This window comes from Mus pahari, chromosome 2 (genome assembly GCF_900095145.1).
Source record: "Mus pahari chromosome 2, PAHARI_EIJ_v1.1, whole genome shotgun sequence".
Classification (NCBI taxonomy): Eukaryota; Metazoa; Chordata; class Mammalia; order Rodentia; family Muridae; genus Mus; species Mus pahari.
Genome location: NC_034591.1, coordinates 84,006,267 through 84,025,471, shown reverse-complemented (window position 1 = coordinate 84,025,471; position 19,205 = coordinate 84,006,267). Strand labels below are relative to the sequence as shown.

The following is a 19,205-nucleotide window of genomic DNA, read 5'->3' as shown; positions in this document are numbered from 1 at the left end:
ACACCTACATGACAAGCCAAGTGTGGACCTGCACCCATGTTTATTACTTGACTGCTGTATGAGACAGGAGGGTAACTGGAACTTACTAGTCACATTCTAGCTCCAGATTCAGTAAAATCTTTTCTTAAGGTAATAAGGTGTAGAATAACATAGGACATCTAATGTCTTCCTCTGGCCTGTTTTCACACTTAGAGTCATCTGTGGATGTTATTCCTATATTTTCATCTTAAAACTATCTCCTCTACTCACTCAATCACTCACACAACCAGACTCCCACTTTCTATAGAGACTGAACTCACCCCCTTATGGGTGCATACACCACACACTTACCATACATAGACACACATACATGTGTATGCACAAACGCAAAGTAGAAAAATCATCTTAAAAACAACTGAGAAACCTTAAGATGGTACATCTTGAGGAAGTGGGGAAGACATACTCACTTGGAAATAACATTTTTATTGATCCATTTAACCCAGGCATGATGAAAATCTTTGGAAAATTGTATCCAGTTGGACATATTGAACCAGCATTTGGCTAACAATAAAAATACAGAACAATTAGCCAGATACTATTTTTTCCTGTTATAAATGTAAAAATAGGGAAACCTACCATTATATGAATAGCTCTCAAGTATAGCTGCAAAATCAAAATTATTAAAACTAAACTAGACAATGTATTTTTCTCAAGTGAACTCAAATAAATGATTGTGGGGACATACGGAATAGCTGGCTAGCTGAGGCAAAATAGTTGAATTTTGAGACATAGCTAAAGGTATAGACAAACATGAAAAAAACAAACTCCTTCACTCAACATCTAATATTCATCTAATATTGAACTCTAACATTGGATTACCATGTTTTCATTTGATCAGCTCACCTATTCTCCCCCAAGATTCAGCTTTAACAGAGAAAACCTCTGTATGAACCAGGTCTAAACCACCTCACTCATTACATGGCACCTCAGCCATAGGACCATGGCTCTCTATCTTAGTATTAAAGACTGAGCAATAGTTGATTCAAAGCTGTCCCATGGCTGTTTATTATCTGACTCTCCATTCATATAGCAACTCTGAGAAAATTGGACTATTATTTGCAATAAGACAGAGAGGAAATTAAAGACTCCCAGATGTTAGAAATCCACTAATCAACAAGAAACAATGCTGCCATTCAATTCTGTGGCATCATGACCAGAAGTCCAGGCCAACTTTACAAATGTGTTTCAACACTTAGGTAGTTTTATTCAGGAATATAGGCAGGGATTGTGTAAGAGATAGAAATATGATTGGGTAATACAAAGTACAGAAAACCTATTGAGAAGTAATAGACTAACAGATACTGCGTGGCCTCATGGTTTCCATAAGCATTTAAGGTTCTCACTTTCTCATTTTCTCACTGCTCCCCCCATTTTTCTTGTCACTATTCTTACCATAAATTAAAATATCTCCCCAGCTGCACTTATAGGTCACACAATCTGACAAAAACACTGAAGAATCCTCCTTTATCCTTGAGCAGTATCCCATTCTAAGAACAGTATTCAGCATTTTGTTCTTGAGGAATTACTGGCATGGTTGATAAAATTTTAGAACTCTGACATGTATATAGTGAGATCTTGAATGTGGTATTAAAATGGCTCCATAGCTTACCTTTCAGGACTTACCATCTGTGTTACACTGTCAAATCTGACCACACTTTTACACTTTGCTGTTAGTGCTATATTGTCTTTATAGATAGATAATATACAAGGATATCTTTATTCTACCCATAAGGGTCCAGACATGTGAATAAAAAAAATGAGGGGATCTAAAAACCTGAAAAATGTAAACTGTACTGAAATAACTCAGAACAAATAGTGAGGACCATGGTGTTGGAGACTGGGAACATGAGGTCCTAAGGACCTGACATAGATAGACCCAGAGTCTCAGTGCTCAGCTGATTGCTACTGGCAACCAAATGATGAGAAGGATCCTGTGGACCTGGGTTCAGAACTGTGAGGATCAGGTGTCAGTCAGCTGTCACTATGGAGACATCCCTACTGTCATTAGTGAAGCTCTAGTTTTGAAAGACATATGAGGTGAACCAACATGCCAGTTGATCTGTTTAAATCAAGCTCTTAACTTTCAAACCCATGGAGTCTCTGCACACAGCTGCCAAAGTGTTCTCTCCAATAACAAAATATCTCCTGTCCAGTCTTTCCTAAACTACAGCCATTTCCAGTTGAGTGGTGTTTGAAATATGGATTCTTCCCTCTATTGTAGGGGTCTTCTATAATAACCCAATCCTTTTTCTCTGTTCCTTTAAGAACTTTGTGCTTTTAAAATTGAATGAATTTCCATTTTCAACATCTATTACATCATAAATCTATAAATAAATTTATTTTCCAAAAGTAGCAATACATATATAAAATACACACACACACACACACACACACACACACACACACACACACATACATTCATATCATTGCTTTTCATTCCTAAATGGCCATTGCTAACAATGTCACAAGGAAAATGTATAGTTTTAGGGAAAAGAAGGAGCCTTTTTTTTTTTTTCCAATTAAAACTTAAGTGAGGACTAAATGTGTATGTAAGTCTGAAGTAATTTAACTGTTAATGAAACCTTGTGACACCTTTTTCTGATTTTCACAGATTTGCTAGACTGGCTCAAAGGGAAATTTTCAGCAAATCAACAAGGGGTTCTGCTTTGGGTTCCTATGTGATGCCCCACTTCCTGTGTGTGGGACTGACTGCATTCCACCACTGAAGTTTCTAAAGCAACAGTTTCCCCATTTGCTCTCTAAAGTTGCAAAACCCGTTCTCAGTAGTAAAAGAAAATTCGCTACTTACCCTTGAAAAGTGTCTCCTTTATGTGTGAAAACACAGAGGTGAAAATGTCAAGTATTTCACATTGCGTTAAGCCTGTGAAATCTGAAGGAATGTGAGAGATTTGCCCATGACCCAGATTGGAGTGATGGGTGCTTCTCCTGTCCATTTGAAGAAATCCTCCTGCTATGTTTTCATGTTATCTTTAAAAGGCAAAATATTAAAGATGTTCTTTCCTTTAAGATATAAAACTATTATCATTTTCCTTCAAACAGGAGAAAAATCCTGAAGGTAAACCGTCAATTAGAAAAGATGGCAAATCCTATACTCCATCTTGTGGGCCTGTGTACCAGAAGATTTCCACCGAGATCTCTGGCCTGGCCCAGTGTGAGCGGTTCGGCAAAGGGAAGCAAGTGCAAGCAGGATGGGGAAGTCATTTCCACCACCACCTCTTCCACTGCTGCAGTTGACTCCACCTCTGTGTCTGCCTTGCCAACTGACCAGTTACTTGGTTACTCCACTGCTACCCTGCACTGACTGGGGTAGGGCTGGGTCAACAAGAGGTCGACTAGGCAATGAAGAGTATAGAGGAGCTTCAGGTGGCGTTTCAGGAGAGCAGACTTCTTCCCAAGTGTTACAGCTCTTAGGATAGAAGCTCTTGGATGACAGAGCGGTTCTCGCACATCTTTAATCCTTCCAAATAGGATCTCATATACAGTTTTGGGGTGGGTCACGGATTGGCAATAGGTACTTCTCATTGGCTTGGTCTGAGAGCTTTGGGGAAACCTTATTTGCATGTTGCTTGGTGCTGCTCCTACATGACTGATGTGTATACACCTCTCTGCAGGGGGGCTGTGGGAGGCTGTAGCTGCAACAGGAGCCAGGAGCCCAGGAGGTGTGGCTGAACATCTGCCATCCCATGCCAGCAAAAGTCACTGCCCACCAGGTCACTGAGGTTCAAGGCCTGTGCTCAACTGGGAACCAGGCTGCCTCTGCACAGCTCACTACCCCACACCATCTTACTGCTTAGAACACCTTAACTGCAATTTCTTTGTGTAACTTTCAAAACCAACTTCTAAGTAATCAGACTCTAAAACACAGTATTCTGAATTGAGATTTTTAGTTTTTATTCTGCCAAGAATTTGCCTACATGTTAATTTGCAACTTAGTCAAGTTCAAGAGACATTCTTTCATCCATTTAACCCATAGAGGTGCCTTCTGAGACATCTTCTATTTAATGTGTAACTCATGACATTTCTGGAACATTCCCAACATCCATTACTTATGGTGACCAAGGCACCACCCTAGACACTGGCCGATCACTTGTTTGCAGGGATAAGCTGCACACACTGGCCACTGCTACTGTAGACGTCAGCTCAGGACCTTTGGCACCTCTCCCCTCCTGGAAGAGAGAGGTCATGAAGCACACAGGTACCTTCCCTTCCAGAAGGGAGAGGCTGATTACATTCATCGGAAAGACCACAGGAAGTCAGACCTTTGGCCACCTGCAGATAAGGGAAGCCCTTGCTACCTCATTCCCTAAGGGCCAATCAGTTTTAAAGTCACACTGTTTTGCCAATCACATTGTGCCTAGTTGGTGTTGCTCTATTCTACCCCTGAAAACTGTATAAAAACTCACCCAACAGGACACCCAGGATCGCCAGCTCTCTTTCGGGTGCAGGATGACCCCAGAGCATTGGAACAATAAATTCCTCTTGCTTTTGCATTGATCCTAATTCCTGGCTCCATGTGGTTCACTCAAAGGCTCCCCGGTAGCTAAGGCATGTCAGTCTTATACTAACTCAAGTCAATATTTCAGTTCCTCTCCATCTTTAGTTTTGTGTCCTTTTGAAGATGCAAGAGAAGTGTCATCTGGATTAAAGAAATGCTTGCCCAGATAGTAAGCATCCCTAGACCCGAGAGGTTTGTGAAGATAAGCATAGTCTTAAAAATAAACTTTATAGCAAGCCACAGAAAGTAGAACTAACCAGGATCTTATCAAATAATGATAATAATAATAATAGTAATAAATAATCTGAGTCGATTTTTAAACTTTTGAGATTAAAATCTAAGTAATTTCTATTAATGTCTATTAAAGTAATACTGACTTCTCTCTACACTAAATTTTTTCACTTTGAAGAAAATTGGTATTTAAAACACAAAGTAGTTCTAGACTTTCCAAACTAGCCCTGCCACCCACCAGTACACAATCAAGGCTTGTCCATTCTCCAAAGGCAAGTAAGTGGAGTTCTTTCTACTCCTGCCCTAGAATCTCCCATGTTATCATGAGATATATCAGAATTAATGGTCTTTTGTTCTTTGGTTTTTTTGTTTTGTTTTGTTTTGTTTTGTTTTGTTTTTGGCTTATCATGGGAGGAATAACGTTTCTTATTGTTCACAGATAGCACATCTTATATTAAATTAACTATTCCATTTTTTTCTTATTCTATAGGTGGCTGTTTTAAGCATATATTGATAGTGTCCAAATAAAGCTTAATCACACATGTTAAAGAATAAATATAAATTTCTGACTTTTGTTTTATATATGAATAGCAAGCCTGAGCAGAAGTCGTGATTTCTTTATTACATACATGTCTTACCATAAAGAATCTTGTCAGTGTGACTTAGATGACAGCTTTTCACATTTATGGCTTCTTCATACTTTGTAGGAAATGGTAAGGAATTCAAGCTTAAAATTACTTAAAGAAATAAAAGGCAAAGAAAGCAATGAAACATCTTAATACATACTCAAAACAACAGTGGCAGTTACTTTATGCTACATTTCATAGACTCAACATGTCTAGCACACTGCATGTGTCTAAACCATTAAATCCAGGGCACAGGAACACTTAAACTGGGAGGAGAAAGGCTGTCATTTCTTTATTCTACAAGATAGCCCTCCTGCGGAGACTTTTCCATTCATCTTTTGTAATGTCACACCAACAATTTGCTGTTAAGAAATTAAATATTCTTTATCCATGAAAAGCTGTTGGGATGCTTTTGGGAAGTCCTTTTGTTAGAAACTCCTGTGCTATTTATGCTTCAAGATACTGCATGCCACCTTCTCAGACAGCACTATTCCAGTTCCTCTTTCACATGAAGCTTGTAATTATCATCTTATTGGTGATTATTGCTTTAATCACTTGTAAGTTACTGAAAAGATAGTTTGTCAGTGTTTAGGTAAAAAATAAACACTTTGGTTTATCTATTTCCTAATAACTATGCTGAAAATAACATCTTTGCTTTATCTTTTTAAGGATTTTTAAGACTCACGTTTTAAATTGTGCTGTGTGCATCTTTATATGTTCCAAGAACATTGTAGCATATGTAAAGGTTTGTATTATTATACAGGAAGATCTCTCTCTCTCTCTCTCTCTCTCTCTCTCTCTCTCTCGGGGTGTGTGTGTGTGTGTGTGTGTGTGTGTGTGTGTTCCTATTTTTCAAAAGTTGTTTGGGTCTTTGAAAAAGCAGAAGCTTCAGTTTCTTATCTAACTCAGGTTTTATTTGTTATTTCTGTGTTTAATCCCTTGAAAATGTTTATTCTCCCTCTCTGCCTTATTTTATTCATTCCTCTAATAGTGTTTAAGTACAATTAAGAAAAAAAGAAACTGTGAAGAAATGGCCATTGTTTTGATAAAACATATTTCCATGCCTTTCTGCTTTACATTTCTATCATCCAAATAAGTGTTCGAAACAGTTTTTTTAAACATAATTTTTTTCAATTTTTTTATTAGATATTTTCTTTCTTTACATTTCAAATGCAATCCCAAAAGTCCCCTATACCCTCCCACCACCCTGCTCCCCAACCATCCACTCCCACTTCTTAGCCTTGGCTTTCCCCTGTACTGGGGCATATAAAGTTTACAAGACCAAGGGGCCTCTCTTCACAATGATGACCGATTAAGCCATCTTCTGCTACATATGCAGCTAGAGACATGAGCTCTGGGGTAATGGTTAGTTCACATTATTGTTCCACCTATAGGGTTGCAGACCCCTTCAGCTCCTTGGGTACTTTCTCTAGCTCCTCTATTGGGGGCCCTGTGTTCCATCCAATAGCTGACTGTGAGCATCCACTTCTGTATTTGCCAGGCACTGGCATAGCCTCACAAGAGACAGCTATTTCAGTGTGCTTTTAGCAAAATCTTGCTGACATATGCAATAGTGTCTGGGTATGGTGGCTGATTATGGGATGGATACCCAGGTGGGGCAGTCTCTGGATGGTCCATCCTTTCATCTCAGCTCCAAACTTTGTCTCTGTAACTCCTTCCATGGGTATTTTTGTTCCCCATTCTAAGGAGGGACGAAGTATCCACACTTTGGTCTTCCTTCTTGAGTTTCATGTTTTAAACACAATTCTTTTCCAGGTTCTCATATATGCACTTTTTAAAGGTAGCTAGCTATATTCTTAATGTTTATAGAAGTTCAGTGTTTTAAGGGAAGCAGGGAGGCGATCTTTAGACCTTTATGCTCCTTTTTCTTCTTCAAACCTAATACCCAACCTCATCTCCAGCTCTGTAGCAGATCATGTGCTGCAGACTCCCCTTCCTCTCTTCCCCCATCTCTAGAAGATCATGCAGGTCCTTTCTCACAGCCACTACAGGAACTAAGATGTCCTAGCAATACATCCTGCTTTCATTCCCTTCTGTGGAACACTCTCTTCCCTGACATTAGAGAAGATCTCCATTCCTAAGAGCAGGTCCTAACACCAAGAAATGCATTCTAATGAGAATCCTCAATAGCCATACTTGGCAGAATCTCAAAACTTTTTCCTGTTAGGGAATCCATATCTACCACACTCCTTTAAGAAGCAGAAAGGGCAACAGAAACAAAGGAAGAAAATGTCCATGCAAGAAGAAAAAATGCCAAATATGAGCACCTAGAATTACAATCTCCCCAAACCCAGATATCTGCATAAACAGTCAATAACAACCAGGAAAACATGTCTCAACTAAAGCCAAGTAATCCTATGACAGATGACCTTGAACAATGCAACATAGCCAAAGCAAAAGCAGGAATACAAAAATTCCTTATGAATATATTAGATCCTTAAAAAACAAGTGAATAAGTCCATTAAAGAAAAGAAATCCATCAACATACAAATAGTAGAATGATATGAAGAAAACAGGTTAAGACTTGTAAGAAAAGGAAAAAAAAACGATAAAGAAAACCCAAATTGGGAAAAACTTAGAAACATGAGCATAAATTTCAAAGGCAAGGCTCACGAGAAAAAGAGCTGGAAGAGTTGAAAGAGAGAATATCAGATATCAAAGGCATGATAAAAGCAATAGATACATCCACAACTTCAGCTGGAGACCCCTGCTCCACAAGAGGTCATGCCAACAACCAGAATTCCCAGGTAAGAGTCCTGCCCACAAACTGCCAACCCTCAATGCTTGCTCAGCCTACTGCCGACTGCCCCTTCTCCTCATCACCATATTTCAGCCTCCAATTCTAGTGGAGGCATCCTGCTAGATCAAAGGTGATGCTGACCACCAGAACTACAGACAGTTTCTCTTCACTGTCCCTACTCAGTGCCCATCCAGCTCACCTCCAATCATCCCACTGCTACCTGTCACCATATTACAGACCCCAACTCCAGCTGAGGATGCCCCTGCTAAACCATAGGCCACACCCCCCTCTAGAACTTCTGAACCCAAGTTCCATGGAAACCTCCTCACCAACCAGAAGCTATCCTTGGCATCAGAAGTCTAGCATCCAACTAGTGTGGAGACCCTTTGCTCAACCATGAGCCACTCCATCCAGAAGACCAGAGAGGAAACAGAAACCAAGGAACAAAACACCTATATAATAAAGACAAACACAGATATGAGCAACTTAGACCTATAATTACCCCAAACCCAGTTGCCCAGATGCCAGTTTAAGAAAACAATCAACAGGTAGGGCAATATGTCACCACCTGAGCCCAGCTATTATTCTACAACATGCTGTGCCTATTCCAATGCAGTTAAAGGTTAAAAAAAAAAAAAAAAAGAAACCCAAAATCTTAAAAGTAACTTTGTTAAGATGATAAAGGTCCCTTAAGATGAAATGAATAAATAATAAATCACTTAAGGAAGTCAAGAAAATGACAAAAAAATGGAGGAAAGGAATAAATTCCTTAAAGATACTAAGGAAAGTGAAGAAAACAAACAAACGGTTGAAGGAAATGAATAAAACTATTCAAGACCTGAAAATAGAAATAGAAGCAATAAAGAAAATACAGACTATTGTAGTAATCTTATGTTGTAGAAAATATTTTATCCCAATACAGGGTTTCTACCCTGCCTTTGACAATTTAGTTCCCAGATAAATGTTGCACACAATATTTTCTTTTATTGTTATTATTATTTTCTTTATTTACATTTCAAATGCTATCCCGAAAGTTCCCTATACCCCCCCACCCCTTCTCCCCTACCCACCCACTCCACTTCCTGGCCCTGGCCTTCCCCTGGGCTGGGTCATATAAAGTTTGCAAGACCAAGGGGCCTCTCTTCCCAATGATGGCTGATTAGGCCATCTTCTGCTACATATGCAGCTAGAGACACGAGCTCTGGGGGTACTGGTTAGTTCATATTGTTTTTCCACCTACAGGGTATCAGACACCTTCATCTCCTTGGGTATTTACTCTAGCTCCTTTATTGAGGGCCTTATGTTCCATCCAATAGCTGGCTGTGAGCATCCACTTCTGTGTTTGCCAGGCACTGGCATAGCCTCACAAGAGGCCACTATATCAGGGTCCCTTCAGCAGAATCTTGCTGGCATGTGCAATAGTATCTGTGTTTGGTGGCTGATGACGGGATGGATTCCCGGATGGAGTAGTCTCTGGATAGTCCATCCTTTCATCTTAGCTCTAAATTTTGTCTCTGTATCTATATCCTTTCATGGGTATTTTGTTCCTTATTCTAAGGAGGAATGAAGTATCCACACAATGGTCATCCTTCTTGGTTTTCTTCTGTTTTGCACATTGTATCTTGGGTATTCTAAGTTTCTGGGCTAATATCCGCTTATCAGTGAGTGCATATCTAGTGACTTCTTTTGTGATTGGGTTACCTCACTAAGGATGATATCCTCCAGATACTTCCATTTGCCCAAGAATTTCATAAATTCATTGTTTTTAATAGCTGAGTAGTACTCCATTGTGTAAATGTACCACATTTTCTGTATCCATTCCTCTATTGAGGGACATCTGGGTTCTTTCCAGCTTCTGGCTATTATAAATAAGGCTGCTATGAACATAGTGGAGCATGTGTCCTTATTACCAGTTGGAAGATCTGGGTATATGCCCAGAAGAGGTATTGATGGGTCCTCGGGTAGTACTATGTCCAATTTTCTGAGGAACCACCAGACTGATTTCCAGAGTGGTTGTACAAGCTTGCAATCCCACCAGCAATGGAGGAGTGTTCCTCTTTCTCCACATTCTTGCCAGCATCTGCTGTCACCTGAATTTTTAATCTTAGCCATTCTGACTGGAGTGAGATGGAATCTCAGGGTTGTTTTGATTTGCATTTCCCTGATGACTAAGGATGTTGAACATTTTTTTCAGGTGTTTCTCAACCATTCGGTATTCCTCAGTTGAGAATTCTTTGTTTAGCTCTGTACCCCATTTTTAATGGGGTTATTTAATTTCTGGAGTCCAGCTTCCTGAGCTCTTTGTATATATTGTATATTAGTCCTCTATCAGATTTAGGATTGGTAAAAATCCTTTCCCAATCTGTTGGTGGCCTTTTTGTCTTGTTGACAGTGTCTTTTGCCTTACAGAAGCTTTGCAATTTTATGAGGTCCCATTTGTCAATTCTTGATTTTATAGTACAAGTCATTTGTGTTCTGTTGAGAAATTTTTTCCCTGTGCCCATATCTTTGAGGCTTTCCCCCACTTTCTCCTCTATCAATTTCATTGTCTCTGGTTTTATATGGAGGTCTTTGATCCACTTAGACTTGAGCTTTGTACAAGGAGATAAGAATGGATCAATTCTCATTCTTCTACTTGATAGCCGGCAGTTGTGCCAGCACCATTTGTTGAAAATGCTGTCTTTTTTCCACTGGATGGTTTTAGCTCCCTTGTCAAAAATCTAGTGACCATAGGTGTGTGGATTCATTTCTGGATCTTCAGTTCTATTCCATTGACCTACATGTCTGTCGTTGTACCAGTACCATGCAGTATTTATCACAATTGCTCTGCACACAATATTTTTATTTATAACAAACCTTAAGCAGCACACAAGCTAGGCAGATATCTACCCTCTATGCTTTTAAAATCTATTTCCTATTGATAACTCTGAGTAATAACTTACTATGTTTCATCTGGGCTGCTCTTAAATCCAAATGTCCAACTCTCATGGCCATGCTTTCTTGACTCCTAACTCATGGCATCTTTCTTCTCTCACACCTTTTTCTCCCTCCCTCATGATCTCCTCCAACAACAATCCCTGAAAAACCAGGCCCTGCCTATCTCAATTCTTCCCAAATATAGGCTGTAGGCATCTGTATTTGCCAATCAGAAATAACCTAGGGGCAAGATCACATAGCATCACTTGGGTCTGTGTGGGGGGCAACTCTCTGGGGCAACCAGGTCTTGGGGACACACACATAGCATTACAATACATAGCAACAGACCAAATCTCAACAACAAACTGAGAGAATTTTGGGAATAGAAAATCTAGGTAATAGAATAGCAGAGGCAATCATAAAAACAGACTACAAAACATGAAAGAGAGACTCTTGGGCATTGATAACACAATAGAAGAAATAGATACATCAGTCAAAGAAAATGTTAAATTTAAGCATTTTTGAGACACAAAGCATCCAAAAAATCTGGGAAAATATAAAAAGACCAAACCCAAGAATAATAGTAATAGAAAAAGAATAATCTTAGAAAGAAAAACTGCAAGAGAAGGCCAAGTAACATACAAAGGCAAACTTATTAGAATTATGCCCAGTTTTCAACAGAGACTCTAAAGCCTAAAGGCCTAGATAGATGTCTATAGACTCTAAGAGACCATAGATGCCAGCCCAGACTGTTACATCTAGTAAAATTTTCAATCACCAAAGATATGAAGAAAATAAGGTATTCCATAATGAAGTCAAATTTAAACAATATCTATCCACAAATGTAGACCTAAAGAAGGTACTAGCAGGAAAACGTCAACTCAAACAGGTTAGTTACACCCATGAAAACACAGGAAATAATCTCACACCAGCAAAACCAAAAGAAGGGACACACACAGGGTCTCACACATACACACACTTACCACTGCCACCACCACCATGAAGAACAAAATAACAGAATTAACAATTGATATCTCCCAATATTAACAGACTTAATTTCCCAATACAAAGACAGAGTAACAGAATAGATGTCAAAACAGGATCTATCTTTCAGCTCCATACAGAAATACATCTCAACATCAAAGATAGCCATTGCCTTAGAGTAAAGGACTGGAAAAAAGATTTTCCAAGTAAATGGAACTAAGAAACAAGTAGTCATTCTAATATCTACCAAAATAGACTTCAAACCAAAATTAATCAAAAGAAATAGAAAGGACACTTCATACTCATCAAAAGAAATGACCTCCTGCATTTTATCAGAAAAATCATGGGATTAACGCTGGATTAAAACAACAGAAAATCAACAACTCTGCTGAATGACTACTGAGTCATGAAAGATGTTATGAAATAAATTAAAATCTTCCTATAATTTAATGAAAATGAATATACAACATACCCAGATTTATTGGTCACAATGAAAACTGTACTAAGAGGAAAGTTTCATACCATTTTTAAGTGCTTACATAAAGAAATTGTAGAGATATATTACCAACTTAACAGCACACATGAAAGCTCTAGAAAAACAAAAAGTAAGCTTACCCAAGAAGAGTAGATGGCAGGAAATAATCAAACTGATGGCTGAAATCAATAAAATAGAAACAAAAAAGAAGAGAACCAATACAAATAATCAATGAAACAAAAAGTTATATGAGAAAACCAACAAGGTAGGCAAATCTTTATCCAAAATAACTAAAAGACACACAGAGAATATCCAAATTCACAAAATTAGAATAAAAAAGGCCAACACAAGAACAGACAGTAATGAAATCCAAAGAATCTTTAGGTCACACTTTAAAAACCTATACTCCACAAAATTGAAAAATCTAAAAAAATAAAAAAAAACCAAAAAACAAAAACAACAACAACAACAAAAAAACCCTACACAATTTTATTGGTAGATGCCATTTGCTTAAAGTTATTTCACGATCCGATAAACAATTTAAATAGGCCTGTAACTTCCAAAAGACTCAGGACCAGACAGAGAATATATGATTGCCAAGTACTACAAAAAGACATGTGTTTATTAGGCACTAAAGAAGGATAAAGGTCTGTCAAGGCAGAATAATCACTCCATACTCTCAGTTTTCCTACATGAACTGGAAACCTTCCTAACATTGCTCATGAAATTCCACACTAATAATGACACACAAGAGAGTATATGGGAAGAAATAATTAAACTTACAAGCTAAATTCAATGAAATAGAAAAAAACGAAACAAAAACTTGAAAGAAACAATGAAACAAAAAATTGATTCTTTAACAGTCAACACAATTGGCAAATCTTTAGCCAAATTAAAGAACAGACAGAGAGGATCTAAATTAAAAGCAGTGGAGATGAAAAGTAATATATGTAACTACAATTACAGCAAGCAGTCAACTCTAATAGTAAACAGAGCCCTCTGCGATTGGTAAACACACAGAGACCACTGAGACAAACTAGGGAGTTCAGAAATAAAGCCGCATGTCTATAGTCCATGTTCAAAACCATTTTGATAGTAGAGCATACAGGGCCTGTAGGTTGCAGTCATCATCCAGAGAACCAAAGACAGGAACTCAAGGCAGGAACCTAAGAGAGGAGCTGAAGCAGAAGCCATTGGGGTACACTGCCAACTGGCTTGTTCCTCATGGCTTGCTTTTCATAGCTTGGTCATCCTGGTTGTTTAGATAATCCAGGGTCACCTGCCAAAGTTTGGCGCTGCCCACAGCTGGATAGATCTTCCTACATCAGTGATTAGATAAGAAAATCCCTACCAGACCAATTCGATACAGGCAATTAATCTATCAAGTTTTTCTCTTTTCAGAAGACATAAATTTGCATCAAGTTGCACAGACCAACACAGACAACTAATGTTCCATTAATTTTCCAAGAATTAGATAATGAGGCAAAGAGAGCCTCTTCACTGAGTGTTGTTGAAATACCTGTGTTCTGCTTGGATGAAAACAAAGTCAGATTTAATATTATACCATCAATTAAACTCAACAGAGCATGGTAAATTTCCACTTAAGACCTAAAAGCACAAAGGTACTGGAAGAGCAGACTCTACAACATTCATCTTGACAATTAATTTCTAGCTATGATGCTAAAAGCACAGGCAGCACAGAAAAACGAAGAAGTAAGATTCCTGCAAAGTTAGCTATAGCAATGTAGACAAAACAGAATGTAAAAAGAACCCTAGAAAGTAGAAAATATTAAAAACCACAGGTCTGATAAGAAAGTAATAAATGTTTCATGAACCCTAGTAGCAAGAAATTGATACAATTTTAAAACTGAACAAATAGCTTGATTAAATATTTCTCCAAGGGAAATATTAAAATGACCTATGGAGAAGTATGTAGTTGTTAAATGATATACAAGATTTCTCACTGAACCTATACTTTTACCTCAATGTGTATGTGTCTAAGCTGGTTCTTTGACTAAACAACTTACATCTCATTGTTACACAATATTTATATTTTCATTTTTCATCATCTATGTGTCATGAAGCAAAACATGATTTATAAATCTAATATATTTAAATACATACACAATTAATGAGTTGGGTTCTTAATCTTTTTAATGAAACAATTGAATTGCATTCCTGTTATTCTTGAAACTATTACAGATTCTAAATAGAAAAAAAAAAAAAAAAAAGCTAAAAAGATGTCTAGTCTCCTGCAACAAAGAGGTAAGGCCTCAGGCTGCCCCAGTGCTGATTGTGTGCATCCAGCTGCAGCTCTTGCAGCCTGTTTGAGACTGACCCTGAATTCCACCAGTGTTGTTCTGCTGGTAAGTGAGGACATGCCCTTAGATAAGCCTGTTCCATCATGAAAATGATCAACAACAGATGGTGATAATGTGCTACCAGGCTAAGGAGAGCCCTGAAGGGAATGTTAGAAAATGAAGTTTTCACTTAAGGACACTTACTTCCAAAGCACAAAAAACATATGTAGTTTAGCTGGAGGAAGGAAAGCTGTTTCTGATTAGAGAGGTAACACCATCCAGTTTAAGCTCAATTGGCAGGAATCGCTCTGCATCAGCTTCTGTATCTATTGTTGCCTTTTTGTCTCACTGACTATTAAGCCACAACCCAGAGCTTTGGATAAACTCAGGATAGCAATTGTGGGTGCAAGAAATATCGGGAAATTTATACCCTGAGATTTTGCTATTAGACTACACGTATTGAGAATGCTCAAGATTTATTTCTTTGTTCAATTTAATGTTGTTGTGTAAATGAAATCCCATTCAGATATTAGATGTTTTAAATGAGTATTGTGTGGTTTGTTCAAACGACAGTAACTAATACCACTATTCTAAACAACATGCATGAATTTTTCAAAAACCTGTAGTTCAAAGTATGGACCATAGGCAGTTTATCAGCATGGTCTATCACTCATTGTTCTTGCAAAAATCCAAGTGTCTATGTGTGGTGGCACATACCTGTCATCCCAGTACTTGGTGGGTAGAGTCAAGAAGACTGGGTGTTGGAGAATAACCTGGGATAGATAACTAACACAAGGTTAGCCTGAGCTAATGAGTGAGACCATGTGGTAGTGGTAGTGGTAGTGATCTTGTATGCACTTGTTTGTATAAGAATATGCATTTGAATTCTTTTTATTATTATTATTATTTTCTTTATTTACATTTCAAATGCTATCCCGAAAGTTTCCTATACCCCTCCCCCCCACCTCTGCTCCCCTACCCACCCACTCCCACTACTTGGCCCAGGCCTTGCCTTGTGCTGGGTCATATAAAGTTTGCAAGACCGAGGGGCCTCTATTCCCAGTGATGACCGATTAGGCCATCTTCTGCTACATATGCAGCTAGAGACACAAACTCAGGGGGTACAGGTTAGTACATATTGTTGTTCCACCTACAGGGTTGCAGCCCGCTTCAGGTCCTTGAGTACTTTCTCTAGCTCCTCCATTGGGGACCCTGTGTTCCATCCAATAGCTGGCTGTGAGCATCCACTTCTGTGTTTGCCAGGCACTGGCATAGCCTCACAAGAGGCCACTATATCAGGGTCCCTTCAGCAGAATCTTGCTGGCATGTGCATTAGTATCTGGGTTTGGTGGCTGATGATGGGATGGACTCCCGTGTGGGGTAGTCTCTGGATAGTCCATCCTTTCATCTTAGCTCTAAATTTTGTCTCTGTACCTGTATCCTTTCATGAGTATTTTGTTCCTTATTCTAAGGAGGAATGAATATCCACACAATGGTCATCCTTCTTGGTGTTCTTCTGTTTTGCATATTGTATCTTGGGTATTCTAAGTTTCTGGGCTAATATCCGCTTATCAGTGAGTGCATATCTAGTGACTTCTTTTGTGATTGGGTTACCTCACTAAGGATGATATCCTCCAGATACATCCATTTGCCCAAGAATTTCATAAATTCATTGTTTTTAATAGCTGAGTAGTACTCCATTGTGTAAATGTACCACAGTTTCTGTATCCATTCCTCTATTGAGGGACATCTGGGTTCTTTCCAGCTTCTGGCTATTATAAATAAGGCTGCTATGAACATAGTGGAGCATGTGTCCTTATTACCAGTTGGAAGATCTGGGTATATGCCCAGAAGAGGTATTGCTGGGTCCTCGGGTAGTACTATGTCCAATTTTCTGAGGAACCACCAGACTGATTTCTAGAGTGGTTGTACAAGCTTGCAATCCCACCAGCAATGGAGGAGTGTTCCTATTTCTCCACAACTCTTGGTCTTCAGTTAGTGACACTTTGGGAGAAGATTAGGCACTTTCGGAGTGTGTCCTTAGAAGTGAACTTTGAGAGTTCAAAGATTCACCCTTTCTACTTCACCCTCTCAGCTTTGTACTTGCGGTGCAAGATATGAGTTCTCAGTTCCTGTTCCTACCACTGTACCTTCTGTGCTTCCCTGCAATGACAGACTCATCTCTCTGGAATCATAAGCCCAAAACAAACCCTGTTTCTTCCATAAGTTGCCTTGGGTGTGATGTTTTATTACAGTAATAAAAATATTAGTGTAGGATCTTAGATTTTAATTCCCAGTCCTTCAAAATTCAATTTAAACTAAAAACTGAGTAAACAAATTGAAATTTATTCTTAATCCATTTCATGCAGAAGTAGATTTAGTATTCATAAGTATGGCTCTTATTCTATTTGGTTATTACATAACCATTCTAATTATAAAGCCAATTCTAAGATATAACATTTTAAATATTGATGTGATAAACTAGGCCACCATAGAAACAATACTTGAAATCTCTTTGGTTCTGTTCTTGGAAGTATATTAACTAAATCAAAGAATACACAAATTCAGTCTGCACACTGTTTCACAACCTTCAGCATGCCCCTGTTATGCTCAACTTCATAATATCTAAAGCTGAAGTTGCTATTCTTTTTCTCCCAATATTTTTTTTCACACACAGCCCCCATCTTGGTAAGTAACTGTTCTCTAAAAGTACATCGTACATCTTTTCATACTGAGCCTTATTATGAGGCCCTGGCTTGTCTGTAACTCTCTTTGTAGAGAAGGTTGGCCTTGAACTCACAGATCTGCCTGCCTCTGCCTTCTACATGCTGGCATTAAAGATGTGTGTCACTATGCTAGGCCTAAATTTAAGGGTTATCATGGGTTCATTCATCCCCCTTTCTTCTCTATCTTTACCTGACAATCCACCTCTCCCAGAAATATTTTTTTATTCTCCCCATACCCTTTTCTTGCTGTTGCCTTACTCCAGGTTTCCACATCTTACCTGGACCCATTTGTGTAGGATTGAATTATCCACCAGGTTACTCCCATGTGTAGAACTTCTCAAAACATAAATCTGATTACATTATTTGGCCAAGTCTTCAAAAAATAAGACCTTAAGACTGCCTATTACTTCCAGGATAAACAACTCTAAAAGTAGCCTCCATACTACCTCTCCACATTCCTGTATGCTCTATGACCTTGATCTCCTGACTTGGCAAATGAAATTGGCTCTTCTTGCATAATGTGAGAATTCCTTTTGCAGTTGACCATCTTATACTTTTCCATTCATTCACATTTTTCTTTTCTTGCTTGAATAACAAATTCCGTATCTGTGTAAGATATAAACTTCTTCATAAAAATAAGATGCTAAGTTGAAATTTCCTTTTTGTATATGTTTTAAGTATATAATAGATAAAATAACTATGTTTAAAAAAACTTTGTACTGAAACAAATACATCACTTTAGTGAGAAGTTAAGTTTGCTGTCTTCATTTTCTCTAAAAAACACTCCATGACATATACTTATATACAGCTAATCTTTCCTTGAACATATTACATGCAAAGTATGTGATCACATGACCAAATATGTCATTCATATACTGAATATTTATAACTACAAAGCATGCTTTTTAGCCATGAATTGAAACTGCTTTGTGTTTGCTTTGGTGGCATACATACAAAAATTGGAACAACCCAGAGAAGATTAGGATGGTCCTTGAGTAAGGATGACATAGAAATTCATGAAGAATTCCATATTTCTCCTTTGAATTGTTAAAAAGTAGAAATGATGGTAAAAAGAAAATTGTGTCTTCAGAAACTGTTCATAATTCTATTTTTTCCATTTGCAGATGTGTAAAAATTATTTAATGGCTATTTCTCTTGACACAATCAATAGTGTCTATCAGATGTCCTTTTGGAGAGATATAAGGCTCACGTACAGATGCTGATTATTTTCTGTTTGGACTGTCTTTTGACTGTTTAATACCTCTCCAGGATTCAAGACAAGATTGGCTTGCCTATGAGTGTCTACATAGAGAGTCAACACTTCTACCCTTGTGGTATCAAAGAGGGTTGTGATCATTTTATTGGTGTCATTTTCTACCTTTTGAAGGGCACTGTCTATTCTCTGCTGAGATATGTTGTCCCCATTATCATGTATTCCATGGGCATATTTACAGGGGACCACAGTCCATCATGACAGAGAAATCATGGCATTGGGAGCAGGGGTGAGCTATTCCTGTTGCATTGGCAGTCCAAGAGCAGAGAACTCTATCATGTATGTTAGCATATGCCAAATACTTAGTAATATGATGCTGTAAATACTATTATCATGAAGTAAATGTAAGTGATCACTC

At 38.2% G+C, this 19,205-nt stretch overlaps 1 non-coding gene across 1 annotated transcript; it reads left to right on the top strand.

Moving 5' to 3' along the window:
* The first annotated feature begins 18,507 nt into the window (after positions 1 to 18,507).
* On the top strand, positions 18,508 to 18,610 carry LOC115063442. The gene has a single exon (XR_003843319.1). It is a non-coding gene; the product is annotated as a U6 spliceosomal RNA (small nuclear RNA).
* The last annotated feature ends 595 nt before the right edge of the window (positions 18,611 to 19,205 follow it).